A 20,260-nucleotide genomic window follows, 5' to 3' on the forward strand; every position below is an offset into this window, starting at 1 on the left:
TTATTTATGCTGCTTTGATTCTCAACTGCACGTCTGTGGCTAGTTTGTTTGTTTGTATGTTTGTTTGTTTGTTTTCATCAGAAAGTATTTTTTTATGGATATAATAAATGTCATGCCCCTGTCGGAATCTGATTCAGAGGGGGAGGCTGAGCAGCTGACACGGAGTTTGAGTGTGGCTCTGTTGGCTGTGGAAGAAACTGGGAAAGGACACAGCCTGGCTGGGCAGAGCAGGGAAGAGGTAGAGCGAGGGAGAGGGATTCAGAGGAAGACCCAGGCCCACCCCGTCTTCATCCTAGGGAATACAGGGAGGAATGGAGAAGGGAGCAACATGAGATTTGTGGCTTATGGAGGAGGAAAGCGCCCTAATTCCCTTTATTAGCTGCAGCTGGGAACACAGTGTTTAAAAAGGGAAGCTCCACACAGCAAGTTATTGGGATCAAATTGTGAATTATCTGGTATCATCGAAGCTTATCTGTGTTCCTGGCAGCTTCCTTGTGTGTGTATTTTCCTGTGCTTTCAAGTGTGCAATTCCTTCTCCTGTCCTGTCAAGGTAATTACTGCAGCATGGTTTGTTTGGATTTTTAGTTACAGTTTGTATGTACTTTGTTTTTGGTTTTGGACTCCACTTAAAGACTGTTCCTGGGAGAGTTTTTCTCCCAGCCGAAGGTGACCTGGACTTTGTGATGAATTTAAAGTGATGAATTTAATTCTCCTTCTCTTGCACAGTCTTTGTCCCACACAGTCTACCCAGATGTCTAGTTTGTTTGTTTTGATGCATCACACAAAAGGCAATGTGATGACAAACATCCAACTTAATTTTGGGGTGAATCAGCTGTGAAATTAATTAGCAACTAGATAACAGATAGGTTAGTTGCTCTGTTAGTACTTTCTGATTTTGAAAATTCATTTTGAAAGATTAAACCATATGAAATAAATATGTTCAATTTCTTTTAGTCTTTCAGACTGAAAGAGATGTTTTTCAATATATTTTCCCTGTTTTTTTTCAATTGTATAAACAGGGAAAGCAGGGCATAGTCTGATGTCATTGTATCAATAAAGTGAAAAATCCTGCTTCCCCATACTTAAGAGTTAGTATGTAAAGCATATGAATAGTTCTAAAAACAAAGGGCAATAAAAAGAATATATTAAATGATTCTTTTCTTACTCTCATTTAGATGCATCGCTTTCTTAGGTTTGTCTCATTTAATGACAGCAGTGGAAGAACTATTTCTTTTGACCAAAATGGAGAGTTAGTAGGAGGGTTTGATATCATCAACTGGATCATATTCTCAAATCAGTCTTTTCTTAGGGTCAAAATTGGAAATATGGACCCACACGCACCCTTAGACCAACTGTTGACTATTTCCGAAAAGAACATTGTCTAGCCAACCCAGTTTGGACAGGTAGAATCTATGTGATTTCAACACCACTTTATCTAAAGTTCATATAGCTTCAATACTCAGCTTACAAAACTGAATAATTATTAACAAACAAAATTATCATAGTTTCTATATCTGTAAGTTATAATTCTTTTCCCTAATTATTATTCTTTTTGTTATCTAAGTTATAAAGTCAAAGTTCAAGTTATAAAGTCAACTATTCTTAATAAGGAAAACTGTACATCTGCCAATTAGAATATATTTTCCAAAAATTCTCTTGATTTTTTGTCAGTTGGACAATATTTCATGAATAAACCTGTCATCACTGAATAACTGAACAAATCTGACTGCAACACTGATTACCTTTTGAATCTGTTGACCTTTATTTGCATATCAAGGAAGAACAGAAATTTCTTAATTTGTTCTCCAAGTAACTTATTGTTGTCTCTCATTCAGTAGTACAACTCTTTTTCAATTGTTATAATGCATGACTGAGCTTTCTCTTAGTTTTTCATATTTAATCCAATGCTTCTTCTTTTCATGGACAGACACAGCCGGTTTCAATGTGTAATGAGAAATGCCATTCAGGTTATAGAAAAAGCACCAAAGGAGAACATTTTTGTTGCTATGATTGTACTCGGTGTTCAGAAGGGAAGATCTCTAATGAGACAGGTAAAAACCTTATCAGAATATGGGATACATTTCAACATTTAGATACTTACTATGTTTAGTATCATATATAAAATCCCCTTTCCATTTATTTAAAAACTTAGACCATAGAAGTTCATATCCCTTCTTACAACTATCAGAATTTCGACAGTTTCTAAAGCTAATGGAAAGTTTATATTCATTCAAAATGTAATCTCCAGGAGGATCAAGATTTTGTAGAGTTGTATGCAAAAATGAGTCCAGCAAATGCATATTCATTCATACAATAAATGCCATTGCAAAAACCAATCCCAACTACAATTTTTTTTACTCAAGACCAGACTTATCCATACTGCAAAGAATGCACTCCCGTGAACTCTGCGCAGAACTCAAAAACCATCTAGACAATGGAGAAAAGGACCTATACATAGACTACAGATCTGATTGCATGAAAAGAAAGTCACACTACCCACAACTCCACATCCAACCCCACCCCACCCAATCCAACATCAAAACTATCTCTGTATCATCACCCTTAACTATCTCTATTCCAACCACAACTGGCCTTAAATGCAAGCTACTCAATGCAAGAAGCCTGGTAAATAAAATACCTGCATTTCTCCTCTTACTAAATACAGCTAAATTCGACATTATATTTGTCTGTGAAACACGGCTCAATGCATCTCTCCCTGACTCCATTACCACAGTAAAAAACTATCATGTTTACTGATCAGATCATGAAATCCGTAGAGGAGGTGGTGTTGCTATCTTCTATAAAAAGTCCCTATATCTAAAAAACATCCAAGTTACCCAGGAGCTTGCTATTCCTGAGACCATCATCTGTGAACTGTCCTTAAATATCACATTTCAGTTCTTACTATGTTACAGAGCACCTGGTTATGACATCGAACATGCAAACAAGCTAAATACACTACTAACATGGGCAGCATCCTGCCCACACAGTTTTATCTTTCTTGAAGACTTCAATCTACCTCATATTAACTGGACTCTGAATGTACAACTGAACCCACAAATGCAACCTTCTACAATGCAGTAACAAACTTGGGACTAGAACAACTAGTAACCAACAACACTAGACTAAACAACTGTCTCGATCTTATCTTCTGCAACAGTTTAAATTCAATTTATGGAATACAAATTAAAGAGCCCTTTTCCAACAGTGACCACAATATGATTGACTTTTGTCTCAACATACGTCCACACAAAAATCATCACAATGACGGAATCCCCAATTATAACTTCAAAAAAGGCAACTATGATCTTATAAAAACGATCTCTCATCCCTTGATTGGCAATTTCTATTCTCTGAATGCAATACTATAGAAGACCATTACAACATATTTTTACTTGAAGTCAAAAGAGTCATCAAACTATATGTGCCATTAACAACTCCCAAAAACAAATTACCCAAAACAATAAGGAAGCTTCAATCCAAAAAGAAATCACTTTGGTGGAAAAACAAATCTGGTCACGCTGCCAACTTCAAAAGCCGATACAAAAATTTATGCCACCAGATAAAAACTGAATGCACCAATTATCACATTAAACAAGAAGAAAACCTTCTACACACCAATTCCACCCACGTTTCCTACAATTTTGCAAAACAACAAACTAAAAGACTCAAGGTCCATCCCACCCCTGAAAGGACCTAATGGTAAAGACTGCAATGACAACACTATTAAAGCCAACCTCTTTAACACATTCTTTGGCTCAGTATTGGTAAAAAGCAATGGATCATGCCCAGTATTTCCTAGCCGAACCACAGAAAACTACAATGATCTAATACATATTGATTTTACAGTAGACAATGTTGAAAAAGCACTACGCAATCTAAAACCATCTCTATCTATTAGACCGGACAGAATATGTGCCTACTTCTTAAAAAAACTACCCACTGGCATAGTCGAACTTCTAAGCATAATCTTTGAAAAATCTTTCAGGACCAGCTCCTTGCCAAAACTATGGTCACAAGCCATGGTCATCCCCATCTTCAAAAAGGGAGATCCCAGCCTAGTTGAAAATTACAGACCAATCTCTTTATGCTGCATCACCTGTAAAGTCATGGAATCAATTATTAACCAATCCATCATACTCTCTAATAAACAATTGGGTTTTAGGAAAAAACTATCATGTAACACTTGAAAAACATATGGACTACACAACTCGATCAGGGCAAAGCAATAGACTCAATCTACATAGACTTCTGTAAAACCTTTGATTCAGTGGTACATGACAAACTACTCCTAAAACTAAAATCTTATGGTATCTCTGGACACCTGCATAGAAGCATTCCTGTCAAACAGACAAAAAATGATCAAAATTGGGAGCGTCCTATCAAATTCTGTACCTGTCAACTGTGGTGGCCCCAAGGCAATGTTCTAGGACCAACTCTTTTCATACTCTACATAAATGACCTCTGTGATCATATCAAGAGCAATTCTCTTCGCTGATGATGTAAAGCTATTCAACATCACAGACAATACTGCTACCCTTCAAAAAGACCTTGACTATGTATCAGAATGGTCAAACAAATGGCAACTTCAAATCTCAACAAATAAATGCTCTGTCTTACATATTGGCAAAAAAAATCAGAAAATAAAATACAGGCTGAATAGTCAAGAGCTTGTTGGTGATCCAAACTCTGCCAAGGATCTTGGAATACTCATCTCTAATGATCTAAGTGCTAGAGCCCACTTTAACTACCTAGACAAAAAGGCATTAAGAGTTGTTAACCTAATCTTACGTAGCTTTTTCTCTGGTAATATTACAATAATAACTAGAGCATACAAAACATTTGCTAGACCAATACTTGAATACAGCTCATCAGTCTGGAGCCCACATTACGTATCTGATATCAACACAGTTGAGAAAGTCCAGAAATATTTCACAAGAAGAGTTCTCCACTCCTTTACTAGTTGCAGAATACCTTATGCTACCAAACTTGAAATTCTAGACCTAGAAAAGCTAGAACTATGCCGTCTTCAGTTTGATCTAAGTATGGTATATAAAATCATACATTGCAATGTCCTACCTGTCAATGAATACTTCAGCTTCAACCACAACAACACAAGAGCAAACAACAGATACAAACTCAAGGTTAATCGCACCAAACTTGATTACAGGAAGTATGACTTCAGCAACAGAGTGGTCAGTGTCTGGAATACTCTACCTGACTCTGTGGTTTTTTCCCCAAACCCCAAAAACTTTAACCTTAGACTGTCTACTATTGACCTCACCCTTTTCCTAAGAGGTCTGTAGGGTGTGTGCATAAGCGCATCAACACTCCTACCATCCCTGTCCTGTTGTTTTTATATATATATATATTTATTTTTCTTATATGTATCCATGTATTCATAACCTTGTTTTTACTTATACCTATTATCTTGTAAGGAATTGACAATTTTTTAAAAAAAGAAGAAGATCTGTGGCTTTGTATATGGTGATGAGTACAAAACCAAACCATATACATACTTCTTCTGGTTGATATCAGGTTGTAAATAAATGTTCTCTTGAATTTAAAACTGTCCTTGAAATTAACATCAACATTTAAAATGAAGGCTTCAATCCACAAAAACTTTGCATATTTGAATCTCTGTAAATATTGAATTTATCTGACATGAACAACCTAACTTTACCCCCCCCAAAAAAAAAAAATTGCTTGGAACACCCTATATTTTATTGGATGTTACCTTAACATAGGTCCTTGTGTAGAACATGAATTGTTTCCTAAATATGTTTCCACCAGTATTAGATTGTGAATCTAAATGTAGATTGCCCACAAATAACAATAATTATCTAGAACCAATTAATACTTTTTCTGTAAGAAAAACCAGTTGTTCAGGAAGGGAACACCACCTTTTATCATATCTTTAGCCTCTATTGATCTTCCATAAAGAATTGGATTTTAACTACCAATATAGTGCAAATAGAAGAGATGGAGACATCGATTTATAAATGTGACCTTTTCTTTGCATTATGCACTATAATCCTTATCCGACTGAGTTTTAATTGATAGTGTCAATGATTGCATTTCAACAATTGGTTGATGATTAAAATAAATGGACCTCACCTGAATGTCATTGAATGCATTTTTCTCATTAGATGAGATTGATGCAATTTTCCCTGAATGTGTTTGTTGCAACAGGTATATCTGAGAAACCTAGCAAAAGCTTGGAGTTAGAACTTAATAACTTTATTATCACTTTGAATGTACACTAATCTGCATACATTAAATTTAACTTTCATTGCATAAAGCTCTCAAAGGGTCTCCACCTTCTACATACACCACATAAACATGACAAAATAAATAAATAAATACAAAAAATTATGCATATACCTGCATATGTTATATGACACAGAGAGAAACAACACAGTCTGTTTCAGATGTATATATGTATATAGAGAGACCAAACCAAACAGTGATGCAGTTTGACATATGGAGAGACCAATTAAAATTGTTAATTATCTAGCACCCCCAGATACTTAATACTGTTGACCACCTCTACAGCTACATCCTTGATACTGAGTGGAGTACAACCATGCCAGCTCTTTCTAAAATCTACAATGATCTCCTTCATTTTATTAACATTTAAAACCAGGTTCCTTTTATTGCACCAGTCCACCAGAGCCTTCAGCTCTTCCCTATAAGCATCTTCACTGTCATCCCGGATATGACCCATCACTGCCATGTCTTCTGCATACTTCACAATATGATTTGTAGCAGATTTGGCACAATAGTCATGGGTTATCAAGATGAACAGTAGCAGACTTAAGACAGCCTGTGGGGAACCTGTACTCAAGGAGATGGAGTTTGAAACTTTTCTTCCAACTTGCACAAACTGGGGCCTATCAATAAGGAAATCCAGTATCTAATTACATAAAGGAATATTAAAACCTAACAGGCCCAGTTCTTGAATGTATTGAAGGCCGGACTAAAATCATCAAACAGGATTCACACATAAGTATTCTTCTCCTCCAGGTATGCCAAGCTAAGATGAAGCACATGGGAGACTACATCATAGCAATATACTTCATAATGCTTTAGAGCCCTCTTTAAGCAGTTTACAAGTCAACATATTGCCATCACTGCTGTGGGTCTTAATTTTACTGACCTCAGAAGAATGGAAAGCTCAGCTGTTCAGATTGAATAACTGGCAATTGGCCAAGTTATACATCTAACTATTGTACTAACATGTCTCTCTCTCTCTTTCTCTCTCTCTCTCTCTCTCTCTCTCTCTCTCTCTGTGTGTGTGTGTGTGTGTGTGTGTTTGTGTGTGTGTGCACATTCTTAATGAAGAAAATGTACAGTAATGTTAGAAATATCTTGATTTAACATACACTTTTGCTTTTTCAGACATGGCTGATTGCATTCATTGCCCAGATGATCAGTATCCAAATAAAAACCATTATTCATGCATTCCCAAACCTATCAGCTACCTATCTTATGAAGATAGTTTGGGGACCAGCTTGGCCACAGTGGCTCTTGTGTTTGCCTTTCCAACAATTTGTGTCTTAGGAATCTTCCTGAAGTATCATAATACTCCTATTGTCAAGGCCAACAACCGCAGCCTCTCCTATACCCTCCTCATTTCCCTTCTCCCCTCCTTCCTTTCTTCCCTGTTATTCATTGGTCGACCCACAAGTATGACTTGTCTTCTTCGACAAACTGCTTTTGGCATCATCTTCTCCATGGCAGTTTCTTGTAAGTTGGCCAAAACAATCACAGTGGTTCTTGCATTTATGGTCACCAAGCCAGGATCAAAGATGAGGATGTGGGTTGGAAAAAGACTAGCCCTTTCTGTTGTTTTCTCCTGTTCTCTTGTACAAACACTGCTTTGTCTCATCTGGCTTTCCACCTCTCCCCGCTTCCAAATGTTGATATGAACTCTCTTAGTACTGAAATCATTCTGGAATGTAATGAAGGTTCTGTTGTGATGCTTTATTGCAACTTGAGCTTCATGGGTCTTTTGGCTATTGTCAGTTTTGTTGCAGCTTTCCTAGACAGGAAATTACCAGATACTTTCCAGGAAACCAAATGCATTACTTTCAGCATGATTATTTTTTGCAGTGTCTGGTTGTACTTCATCCCTGCCTACATGAGTACCAAAGGGAAATATATGGTGGCCGTGGAGATCTTTGCCATCTTGGCCTCCAGTGGGGATTACTAGTTTGTATCTTTTTCCCAAAATTCTATATCATCATGTTGAAGCCTGACTTTAATAGGAAAGAGCATCTCACAAAAATAATCCATTAAATGGCATTCTTCATGGTTACTTTTTCAATGAAACATGCTAATATTTTCCCTAACATCTTTAGTACAAATTTAAGATGCACTTTTCTATACACATATTCAATGTATAAATGTACATTTCAAGTGCACAGGAGATAATTATTAGGAATAAAGCTGCCACTGGGCTCTCAAAAGAGATTTTAGAAACTCCTTGTGAGGTATATTTATGGTGTATCCATGCTTCTTAACAATAGAAAAATTAGTAGGCTTCTTCATTGGGTAAAGCAGCAAAGAGTTTTGCTCATGGTTCAATATAAGCCGACTAGAATGACCATAAAAATGTCTGATACAAAAATGTTAAAAAAGAAACAAATAAAAACAAAGATGATTTTTGAAGGAATCAAAATTTGTTAATGGCATTCTTCACGTTTACTTTATTTCATGAAATATGCTAATATTTCCCTAACATCTGAAATAGAAATTAAAGATACACTTTTTAATTAATGTCTTATATATACATATTCATTTCAAATATGCAGAACTAACTGTATATAACAAGGAGGCTACAAGAATAATACAGCAATATAGTATTAGTGGACTGGTCTCTCATATTAACACATTTTTAATGCAATCAAATGCAATTCTGCCTCAAGGTGGAACCACCGATGGCAGCCTTGATGAAATGCTCTCTAACAGTTTTGATGTTTCTGTTTGTACACCTGTCTGCTTGGGTACAGCAATTAAACAGAACAGGCACAGACTTCAACAGATAGTTAGGACTGCAGAGAAAACAATAGCAACCAGATTGCTTTCCTTTGGAGATTGTACACTGCATGAGCCAGAAGAAGAGCTGAGAAAATACCTATAGACCCCTCACTAAGCTTTATGGTCTCCCAAGATACACAAAGAAGGAACCCCATTTAGACCAATAGTCAGCTGCATAGGCACACCTCTACAAACCTAGCCAAATTTCTCGCCAAACAACTACAGCCCTATGCAGAATCCATCAACTCACATGTAAGAAACTCATTCCAGTTCATTGAGATCATAAAGAAACAAAACTTACAGCCCAGCGACCTACTAGTGAGCTTCGATGTCATATCCCTCTTCACCCAAGTGCCTATAAAAGAAGCCTTGACAGCCATCCAAAACAAATACAATACCCCCCAAGCACATCCAAATCTGATCAACCACTGCCTATCCAATACATACTTAACCTACAACAGACAAAAATACAAACAAATAGAAGGAGCAACCATGGGATCACCCCTCTCACCTGTCATCGCAAACCTCTACATGGAACACTTTGAAACACAAGCTCTAGAAAAATATGATCACAAACCCAAACTCTGGCTCAGATACGTAGATGACACCTTCATAATCTGGCCACACAGGAAAGAAAAACTGAACAACTTCCTCATGCACCCCAACAGCCTACACCCCAAAATTCAATTCACCATGGAAACAGAAGCTAACAATCAACTTCCTTCCTAGATTTCTTAGTATACAAAAATCCAATGGCTCCCTAGGACACACCATCTACCAGCAGAAAACACATACAAACTGCTATCTACATGCACTCTCACACCACCACCCAGCACAGATCAATTCCGTAGCTGAGACACTCATCTCCAGAACAAAATGCTTAGCTGACGAACAACACCTAAAAACCGAACTACACACTCTCACTAATGTACCAATAGCCAATGTATTCCAAAGAAAGAAGATTACCCACCTAATCCAAAAAGAAACCCCAACCAAAATCCAAGAGAGAGGAAAAGAGAACGGCAAAGTCTTCCTCCCATATACAAAAGGCACTACAGACAAAATCAGCAAGATCCTCCAAAAACACAACATTAAGACAGCATTCTGCACAAACAGAAAAATATCCACCATCCTGAGAAACCCTAAAGACAGAATCGAGTTAGAAAACCAAGGAGTATATGAAATCCCATGCACCGCCTTCCCCACCGCATACATCGGACAAACTAACAGAAGAATAAGTGCACACATTGAAGAACACAAGAACTCAATCAAAAAGAAGAACCGACCTCTTCCCTGGTCCAACACCTCAAAGCCACAGGATATGAGATTGACTTTAAAAATACCAGAACTATCGCCAAAACTGAACACTTCAACAACAGAATAATCAGAGAAGCCATAGAGATAGAAAACATTCTAATACTAATAACCTTCTATTTTGTAATTTAACCCAATCCTGAAGCCAGTTTAATATAGCAGCATCATAATATAATTCAAAATCTGGAAGACCAAATCCTCCTTTTTCTTGGCATCCTGTAATAATTTATATTTCACTCTGGATTTTTTCCCCTGCCATATAAATTTATATATACATTTGTTTAATTCTACAAAAAAAATATTTTCCAACTTGACTGGCACTGTCTGAAACAAGAACAACAATTTTGGCAAAATATTCATTTTTACTATTGAAATACATTCCAATAGCGATAACTGCAATTTGGCCCAGTTATCTTAATCTTTAACTATTTGCGTTATTAACTTATCAGAGTTATGTTTTTTAATCTACGAACATCTAGCAGTCAACCAGATCCCTAGGTATTTTACTTTATTTACCACCTGCATACCTAATTTATTTGCTAGTTCTTCCTTCTGCCCCTTTGTACAGTTTTTTGTTAACAGTTTTGTTTTTCTTTGTTAATTTTTAACCCTGCCACCTTCCGGTATTCTTCTATTTCTCTTAGTAGTATAGGTCTCGCTTCTAAGGGTTCTTCTAATATAAATGCCATGTCATTGGCGAATGCCTGAGTTTATATTCTTCTTTTTAAATTTTTAGTCCTCTAATCTCTTCTTTTTGCCTAATTTGTACTGAGAGTCTCTTCTGCCAATATATACAGTAGAGGAGCTAGGGGGCAGCCTTGTCTTACTCCCTTATTTATCTTTATGGTATCTGTATTTTCCCCATTTATTAATATTTTTGCAGTTTGCATGTTATAAATTGTCTTAATGAATCCTATAAAATTTTCACCAAATTTCATGCCTGTCAGTTGTTTAATAAGGAAGTTCCAATTCAAGTTGTCAAATGCCTTCTGGGCATCTAAAACTATCAATGCCATTGTCTTGGTTGAGTATACTTCATAATATTCTAATATATCCATAATGGTTCTTGTATTTTATTTGCCTATGGGGGAGGAAGCCATTCTGATCAGTGTGGATAATTCTACTTAATACTCTCTTTAATCTTTCCGCCAATATTGTGGCCATTATTTTGTAATCTACATTTTAAAGTGATATTAGTTTTGAATTTTTTGTGGATCTGATTGTTCTTTATAAATAAGGGTAAGATATGCTTTCATCCATGATTTAGGCATGTTAGCATTCTCCAGGGCTTCATTGTATAAATCCACCAATATCTCCTCTATTGTTTCTTGGAATTCCTTATAGAATTCTGAAGGAATTCCATCTGGGCCAGGGGTCTTATTTGCTTTTTGTGTTCTGATTGCCTTCCTAATTTCTTCTAGAGATATTTTATTATTCAAATTTTGTTTCTCTTCATCAGTAATTTTGGGCAAATTCTTTTCATTTAAATATTGATCAATAGATTCTTCTGGTATTTCTTCCTGTTTATGCAATTTCATAAAAAACTCCTTAGCAATTTCTTTCTTTTCTTGGGTCTGCGTGTAAGTGCAACTTCCTGATCTTGGAGAGCTACGATCATTCTCTTTTCATGTTCTTTTTAATTTTATGGGCTAACCACCTCCCGGCTTATTTGCATTTTCAAAATAATTTTGTTTTGCTAATTTAATTTTTTGGGCCAGGTCTTCCTGTACATTTAAATTTATCTTATGTTTTACCAGATCTATTTCTTTCTTAATGTTTGAATTGTTCGGGTCCTTTTGTCTACTTGTTTCCAAATGTTTCAGTTTCTCCCTCCATATGTTTTGTTGCTGTCTTTTTTCTTTATTCTTTTTAATATTGTAAGCAATAGTTAGACCTCTCACATAGGCTTTGGCCATATCCCAAAGATTCTGTAGGGAGGTATGTTCTCTTTGTTTATTTCAAAAAATACGTTCAATTATTTCTTTATCATTTCAATATGTTCTTTATCTCTTAATATGGTATTGTTAAATGTCCATCTTCCAATTTTCTCTTTCCTTTCCATTTAATTTGAATGGGATTATGGTCAGCCCATAGATTTGGCAAAATCTCGATCATTTCCATATTTTCCATAAACCCAGGGTCCATCCATATCTGATCTATTCTGGACCAAGAGTGGTGGGTGTTTGAAAAAAAAGTATATTGTTTTTTATTTGGATTTAATTCTCTCTTTCAAGTTAAGTTCTCTTACCATAAGTTCTCTTACCATATTATTAAAAGATGAAGGGAGTATTCTCCTTTCCTTTTTTTTTTTTTGGGGGAGTTCTATCATCTTTAACTTTGTCTGGGACTGCATTATAGTCCCCTACAATGCATACCTTAGCATACTCAAATTCTATTATCTTATGGTGAAGCCTATTATAAAAGTCTTTTTGGTTTGTATTCGGGCATACATTGTGACTAATAACATCTTTTTCTGGTTTACATTTATTTCTATAAAGAGCATTCTCCTTCTTGATCTATGTATATTTGTTTATGTTGCAACCAATCATTTACATATACTACAATACCCCCTTTTTTTGTTTGCAAGTGCCGAGTACATTTTACCCAAATTTATATTCTTTAAGAGGTCTGTTTGATTGTCTGGAATATGCACTTCTTGAATACAAGTTATGTCAGTGTTTTGTTTTTTGAGTTTCTCAAATATCTGTTTTCTTTTTGATGATAGATTTGAACCATTGATATTGACTGAAAATAAAGTGATTTCTCTATCAGTGTCACTGACTGTGTGAGGCATTTCTCATTTCATTCCTTGTTCTAGGCTCTCTTCTTCTTAGTCTGTTGCCTTCCCTTCTTCTCTAAGATTTTGGGGTTCAGAGTGTGAATCAGATTCTTTTTCTCCAGAGAGTTGCTCCTCTTGGCTGCTCGTATTTAAGTTGTCTCTACTTTCTTGTTCTTCCTCGGGTCTAGGTGTTGTTCACAAAATTCCTGTGCTTTTTCAATTGTATCAATTTTGTATTTTTTGTCCTGCCACGAAACTAAAAGCTCCTCTGGGGTGAGCCACCTAAGTGGAATACCATTTCTAATAAGTTGAGTTGATAAAACTGGTAGCCCCTTCTCTGCTCTCTGACTCTCCGGGTATTTGTTGCAGTGTAACCACTTCATGATCTTTATATACAAGTGGTTCATCTCTGGTCTTACCATAGAGCAGGTCACATGTTGTCTTCCTTGGAAATCGAATGTGAACCTCTCAGGGTAATCTATGTCTCCTTGCATAGTATGTATATACTCTGTAGACCTCGTATACATCATTTTCAATTTCCAGTTTGGGTTTCTGTAAGCCGCCACTATCAGATTCATCATAATTGCATATAAATCTTCCTTTCTGTCTTCCACCACATTTTGGAACCTGAGATGAAATGATGCCTTCTCTAATTCCATGTGTATCATTGAATCCCAGAGTTCGCAGTAAAGCACTTTCCAATTTTGTTCTGAATCCTCTAATTTCTTCCCCACCATCTCCGTTCTTACCTCTCCTAAATTTAATTTCTGTTCATTTTTTATCACTTCTTCCTGCATCTTTTCTGATCTTACTATTCAAATTTTGTATTTCATTTTTCACTTGTCCTATTTTTAGTTCTCATCTCTGTTTTCATGTCTTTATGGTTCCTCGCTATCAATTTGTGGGTTTTTGCCATCATTTCCTATATCATAGTGAGCGTTGCCTGTACTGTCGTCAGGCTTTGAGCTGAACTAGTTTTTCTTCCAATAGCATTGCATCTGTAGATCTCTGCCCCATAGGTGAAGACATTGTTGTAGTTTTCTTTCTTGATTTTACATTTGTAATTGATGTTGTCGCCATTTTAACTATCTGTAGCAGCTCTTTCCAATCTACCATCAACTATCCCTAGTAGAGCACTATTTTCTCTCCTTTTCAGTTCAATAGTAATATTAATACATATATTATTATATTATTAATTACCAAAATTCTATTATGGAAAATCACAATCAGCTCTTATTTCTATTTTTTCTTATTGAACTTATTCAACTATTACAATACTTAAGAGAATTCGATATTAATCAAATACAGATATATTTACTCACAAAATCAACAGTCTTATATGCTTAATTAATTTAAAGCAGCCAATTCATTAAAGTAATTAAATTCTTATCTATATATAAATATCAATTAATCTATTTCTTTAGAGTTCTTAATTATATGCTTACCTCAGAATAAAATATCTCAATTTCTTACTATATGATTATTATTGAAAGGTTTGAGTTCTATATTTATACAACACACTTTGAATTGTCCAGTTATTCAAAAATTATTAACCAATATTCTTAGCTCAATATTCTAACACATATATATCTATTAAGATTATGTTTTACCAATATTATTTAGTTACATCTATGTTTGACTGGTTGACTGATGTCCATGGATGATCATCTTCTTCTTCTTCTTCTTCTTCTTCTTCTTCTTCTTCTTCTTCTTCTTCTTCTTCTTCTTCTTCTTCTTCTTCTTCTTCTTCTTCTTCTTCTTCTTCTTCTTCTTCTTCTTCTTCTTCTTCTTCTTCTTCTTCTTCTTCTTCTTCTTCTTCTTCTTCTTCTTCTCCTCCTTCTCCTTCTCCTTCTCCTTCTCCTTCTCCTTCTTCTCCTCCTCCTCCTCCTCCTCCTCCTCCTCCTCCTCCTCCTCCTCCTCCTCCTCCTCCTCCTCCTCCTCCTCCTCCTCCTGCTCTTCTTCTTCTTCTTCTTCTTCTTTTTAAAACAAACTTTATTAATTTTTTTAACACACACAAACAAAACATAGGATGTAGTGACATAAAATATCTTTTCTGGAAGAAACAAATAAACCATCTTTTTTGAAAAGAAGATAATTCCAAATTTATCACACTTATATATTTATCTTGTCTAATCAACTTCATATCTTTTTAATCATATTTCTTCTGCCTTAGTATATTTTCATTAGTATTCTTCCACATCCTATCAGACTTAAACAGACATTACACAAAACATAAATACATAAAACTTCTTTTTAGAAGGTGGCTTACCCCGAGTTAACTCTTTTTATACAGACATCAATCAAAATTTACACTCACTTAATATACTATCTCATATCTTATTTAACATTCTCTAATTTTCCATATATTTTCTCTCTCCTACTCATTCTTTTAATTCTGTTTTATTTATTCCATCTCAATTAAATAATTACATTTGCATCCTTGGTCCGTTTTCTTTCAATCACCTACTTCTCCTTTCTATCTAATACAATATTTCTCCTGTAAACCCAAATTGAAGTATGACAACTTTTTATCTTCCCCCTAAATAACACTTAAAATAAATCATATTTTCTGTGCCGATTCTGCTCCGTACATTCAAAGTATTACATTTCAAAATAATAAAACACACAAATAATATTGAGTTTGATAAATAATAATAAAACTAAAAACAAGTAAAAAAAAAGAAATATTAAATTTATAATATAGTAAAAACAATGTTTCATAGGAAATTAAATTCTATTATTAATTCTTAAACAGTAAAGATAATATTTCATAAGAAATTAAACTCTATAATTAATACATTTTGGAATCATATAATATTCTAATTTTCTAACTCAGGTTCAAATACTAATATCTACAATGCATTCTTATGTACTTTTGCAGAATCATTTTTTAAAAATTGTCTAACCCCTTATCTCTGAAAAAAAAATTAAATTCATTTTTTAGGATCTTGTTTAAAGCCTTTATGACTTCTCTTTCCTTTTCCCCTTTCTTTCTTCTCCATTCTAACTTTTTGACCCCCATCTCTCCAATTTCACTCTCTTACTTCCCTCTCTGTTGTATTTCTCTTTTCTGTTACTTTCTGATATCATATCGCTTTTCATCTAATTTTTCTTTTTCTTGGTTGCTTTTTTAAGTTCTAAGTTCATCTTTTCCTTGCGCCCCTTCCGCTTTTCTTCCTCCACTAAGTGCGTATGTCCATAAAGATGGCTTCTCCTTCATCCTGTCCAAAAATGAAAGATAGATCCAGAAGAGCCCGTATCTTCTTTTTTCAGTCTTTGAAATTCCAGTTATAGTCCTTCAAAAGATAATGCCATTTTTTCTTTCTTTCTTTTTTAATGCAACCCTAATGTCTTTAATCCCTTTTTTTTAAAACAAGGTTTCACAGAAATCTCAAAGTCACAAAGCAAGCGAAATCAGAGCAAACAGTTTCATTTTACACTTTCTTCTTTCTATCTTTTCACCTCCTTTAGGGTAGAATTCAAATACACACTTCCAAAATGATCTTCTAGAAGTTTTAATGTCTTTTAATCCTATTCTTATAGGCTTAAAGCAATCTCCTTCAGTACAATCTTATAATGAGTCCTTTATCTCTTCCCTTCCCCTTGTAAAAAATAAAAGGAATTTTAAGATTTTTCAATCCACTGTCCAGAAATCCTTTGTCCCTTGGCTTTAAGTTTCAAAGTAAATTACCTTCGGTGCCCAAGTAGATTTTCCAAATCTCTGTCTGTTATTTCTATGGGGAGGAGAGTAAACAAAAAGCTTCCCCCTTCAGCTAACCGCAGCTTTCCGATTTTCTTTGGGAAACAATATATCCTCAGGCAATTCAAGCAGTTCAGTTTACAGGATACTTAAAAGTTGTTACTGTCTCGGCTCAGTCAGCCCCTCACTTTTCCAGCTTCCTCCAGCACAAATCTTACCCGGCTGCAGGCTTCTTTGTGACGGCCATCACTGACCGCCGCTCCACCACCTTGGGGAAAAGGGGTTTTTCCGGCTGGGGAGGGGTCTGCGACACCCCAAACCCCTGTCCGGATCCCCTCTCTTCGATTGCATCTACAGGGCAGCCATATCCCCCAGACCCATTTGGATCGGGGCACCTTGGCAACAAGCGCAGCAGGAATCGCATGAGCTGCTCGCGAATTCCTGTTGCCACCGAGCCATGCAACCGGAAGGCCCTTCTTCTTCTTCTTCTTCTTCTTTCTTCTTCTTCTTCTTTCTTCTTCTTTCTTCTTCTTCTTCTTCTTTTTGATAAATACCTATTACAGTTCTTAGTTCGAGTTCAAAATTTCCTCTTTAAATTTGTACAGTCACTTCTACCATTTCATTTCTCCTTTCTGTTTTGGCTTCTTCTTGCTCCTTTATTCTTTTTCTCCACAGAGTCCTAGTTCCACTTATAAATCTTAGTTATCACAGTTATCAGACAAATATTGCAATTATAAAGTTTCTTTCCTTAAATCTTTCAAAGTGTCAATTGTTCTCCTTTCAAGTTTGTACTCTCAGCAGTTCTTCCACTCTCTCTGTCTCACTTGGACACCGTCACTGTCACTTTCTCTTTCTCTTTCTTCCCACAGTTCTCAAATGTCAAACACCAAAAATATAGTTATACAACCCACTTTTCAACTCCCAAGATAAAAGTAAACGCTGTTGTCTCACCCTTCAGCTCCTCCATTTTCAGCACTCCATTAATCAGCAAGAATTACTGTCGTTTCTTTAGTTAGTACTCCTTCTGATATTTCTGTTGCTTCATTACATTGTTCAGTTTGGAGTTTTCAATTTTCAGTTTCCCTTTGTAGTATAAATCAGTATTGTGGAAATCTTCTTTAATTTCATCTTTCCACTACTCAATTTGCTGTTCTCTACTCTTTGCTTCCTTCCTTCTTCCTTAAGCTGCTGGGCTGCCACGTCTTTGGTTCCGATCTGTACGATCTCCTTCTTCTGCTGCAGGTTTTATGGGGATTCTCTTGTAATCTCTGGGATTGCAGCACCTCCCCGAGATCTCCACGTCTTCCCCTTTTGTCTGTCTACCCCTCCAAGGTTCGACACACTCCTGGAAGCCACCAAACAGTGAAAATCAGATTCTTTCAGAGCAGAGATCCGCTCCTCAGCTCCGTATCAACGCAGCACCCAGCTGGAAGTCTAGGTTAACAAATCTTAATGCCTTTTTGGCTATGTAGTTACAGTTGGCTGTAGCACTTAGATCATTAGAGATGAGTATTCCAAGGTCCTTTACACAGCTTGGATCATCAACAAGGTCTTGACTATTCAGCTTGTATTTTATTTTCTGATTGTTTTTGCCAATATGTAAGACAGAGCATTTATTTGTTGAGATATGAAGTTGCCATTTGTTTGACCATTCTGATACATAGTCAAGGTCTTTTGAAGGGTAGCAGTATTGTTTGTGGTGTTGAATAGTTTTACATCATCAGCGAAGAGAATGCAGTTGCTCTTTATATGATCACAGAGGTCATTTATGTAGAGTATGAAAAGAGTTGGTCCTAGAACATTGCCTTGGGGGCACCACTGTTGACAGGTACAGAATTTGATAGGACGCTCCCAATTTTGACCATTTTTTATCTGTTTGACAGGAATGCTTCTATCCAGTTATGCAGTTGTCCAGAGATACCATAAGATTTTAGTTTTAGGAGTAGTTTGTCATGTACCACTGAATCAAAGGCTTTACAGAAGTCTATGTAGATTGCATCTATTGCTTTGCCCCTGATCGTGTTGTGTAGTCCATATGTTTTTGCAGTGTAAGAATTGCAGATTACAGGATAGGTTTTTTTCTGAAACCAAATTGTTTATTAGAGTGTAGGTTGTTTGTTTCTAAGTGGAGGATGATGGATTGGTTAATAATTGATTCCATGACTTTACAGGTGACGCAGCATAAAGGAAATTGGTCTGTAACTTTCAACTAGGCTGGGATCTCCCTTTTTGAAGATGGGGATGACCGTGGCTTGTGACCATAGTTTGGGAAAGGAGCTGGTCCTGGAAAGATTTTTCAAGGATTATGCTTAGAGGTTCTATGCTATGGCCGTGGATAGCTTTTTAAGAAGTAGGCACATATTCCATCCGGTCCAATAGATAGAGATGGTTTTAAATTGAGTAGTGCTTTTTCAACATTGTTCTTTAAAATCGATATGTATTAGATCATTGTAGTTTTCTGTGGTTCGGCTAGGAAATACTGGGCATGATGCATTGCTGTTTACAAATACTGAGCCAAAGAATGTGTTAAAGAGGTTGGCTTTAACAGTGTTGTCATTGCAGTCTTTACCATTAGGTCCTTTCAGGGGTGGGATGGACCTTGAATCTTTTAGTTTGTTGTTTACAAAATTGTAGAAAGCGTGGGTGGAATTGGTGCGTAGAAGGTTTTCTTCTTGTTTAATGTGATAATTGGTGCATTCAGTCTTTATCTGGTGGCATAAATTTTTGTATCGGCTTTTGAAGTTGGCAATGTGACCAGATTTGTTTTTCCACCAGAGTGATCTCTTTTGGATTGAAGTTTCCTTATTGTTATGGGTAATCTGTTTTTTTTTGGGGGGGGAGTTGTTATTGGTACATATAGTTTGATTACTCTTTTGACTTCAAGTAAAAATATGTTGTAATGGTCTTCAACAGTATTGCATCCAGTGAATAGAAATTGCCAATCAAGGGATGAAAGATCATTGTCTATAAGATCATAGTTACCTTTTTTGAAGTTATAATTGGGGATTACATCATTGTGATGATTTTTGTGTGGATGTATGTTGAGACAAAAGTCAATCATATTTGGTCTACTGTTGGAAAAGGGTTCTTTAGTTTGTATTCTGTAAATTAAATTCAAACTATTGCAGAAGATGAGATCGAGGCAGTTGTTAAGTTGAGTATTGTTGGTTCCTAGTTGTTCCAGTGCCAGATTTGTTACAGCATTGTAGAAGGTTGCATGTATGGGTTCAGTTGTACATTCATTTAGGGTCCAGTTAATATGAGGTAAATTGAAGTCACCAAGAAAGATAAAAAGCGTGTGGGCAGGATGTTGGCTATGTTAGTAGTGAATGTAGCTTGTTTACATGTTCGATGTCATAATCTGGGACTCTGTAACATAGTAAGAATTAAGGAGAATTCTTTCTTTAAAGCATCCAGGGATGCTA

General features: G+C 35.9%; 1 pseudogene; it reads left to right on the forward strand.

Annotated features, from left to right (window-relative positions):
* Positions 1–20,260, forward strand: part of LOC148129302 (vomeronasal type-2 receptor 26-like) — a 41,168-nt pseudogene that overhangs the window by 3,435 nt on the left and 17,473 nt on the right.

This window comes from Notechis scutatus, chromosome Z (assembly GCF_049901735.1).
Source record: "Notechis scutatus isolate UNSWTSFEM ecotype Mainland chromosome Z, rNotScu1.2, whole genome shotgun sequence".
Taxonomy (NCBI): domain Eukaryota; kingdom Metazoa; phylum Chordata; class Lepidosauria; order Squamata; family Elapidae; genus Notechis; species Notechis scutatus.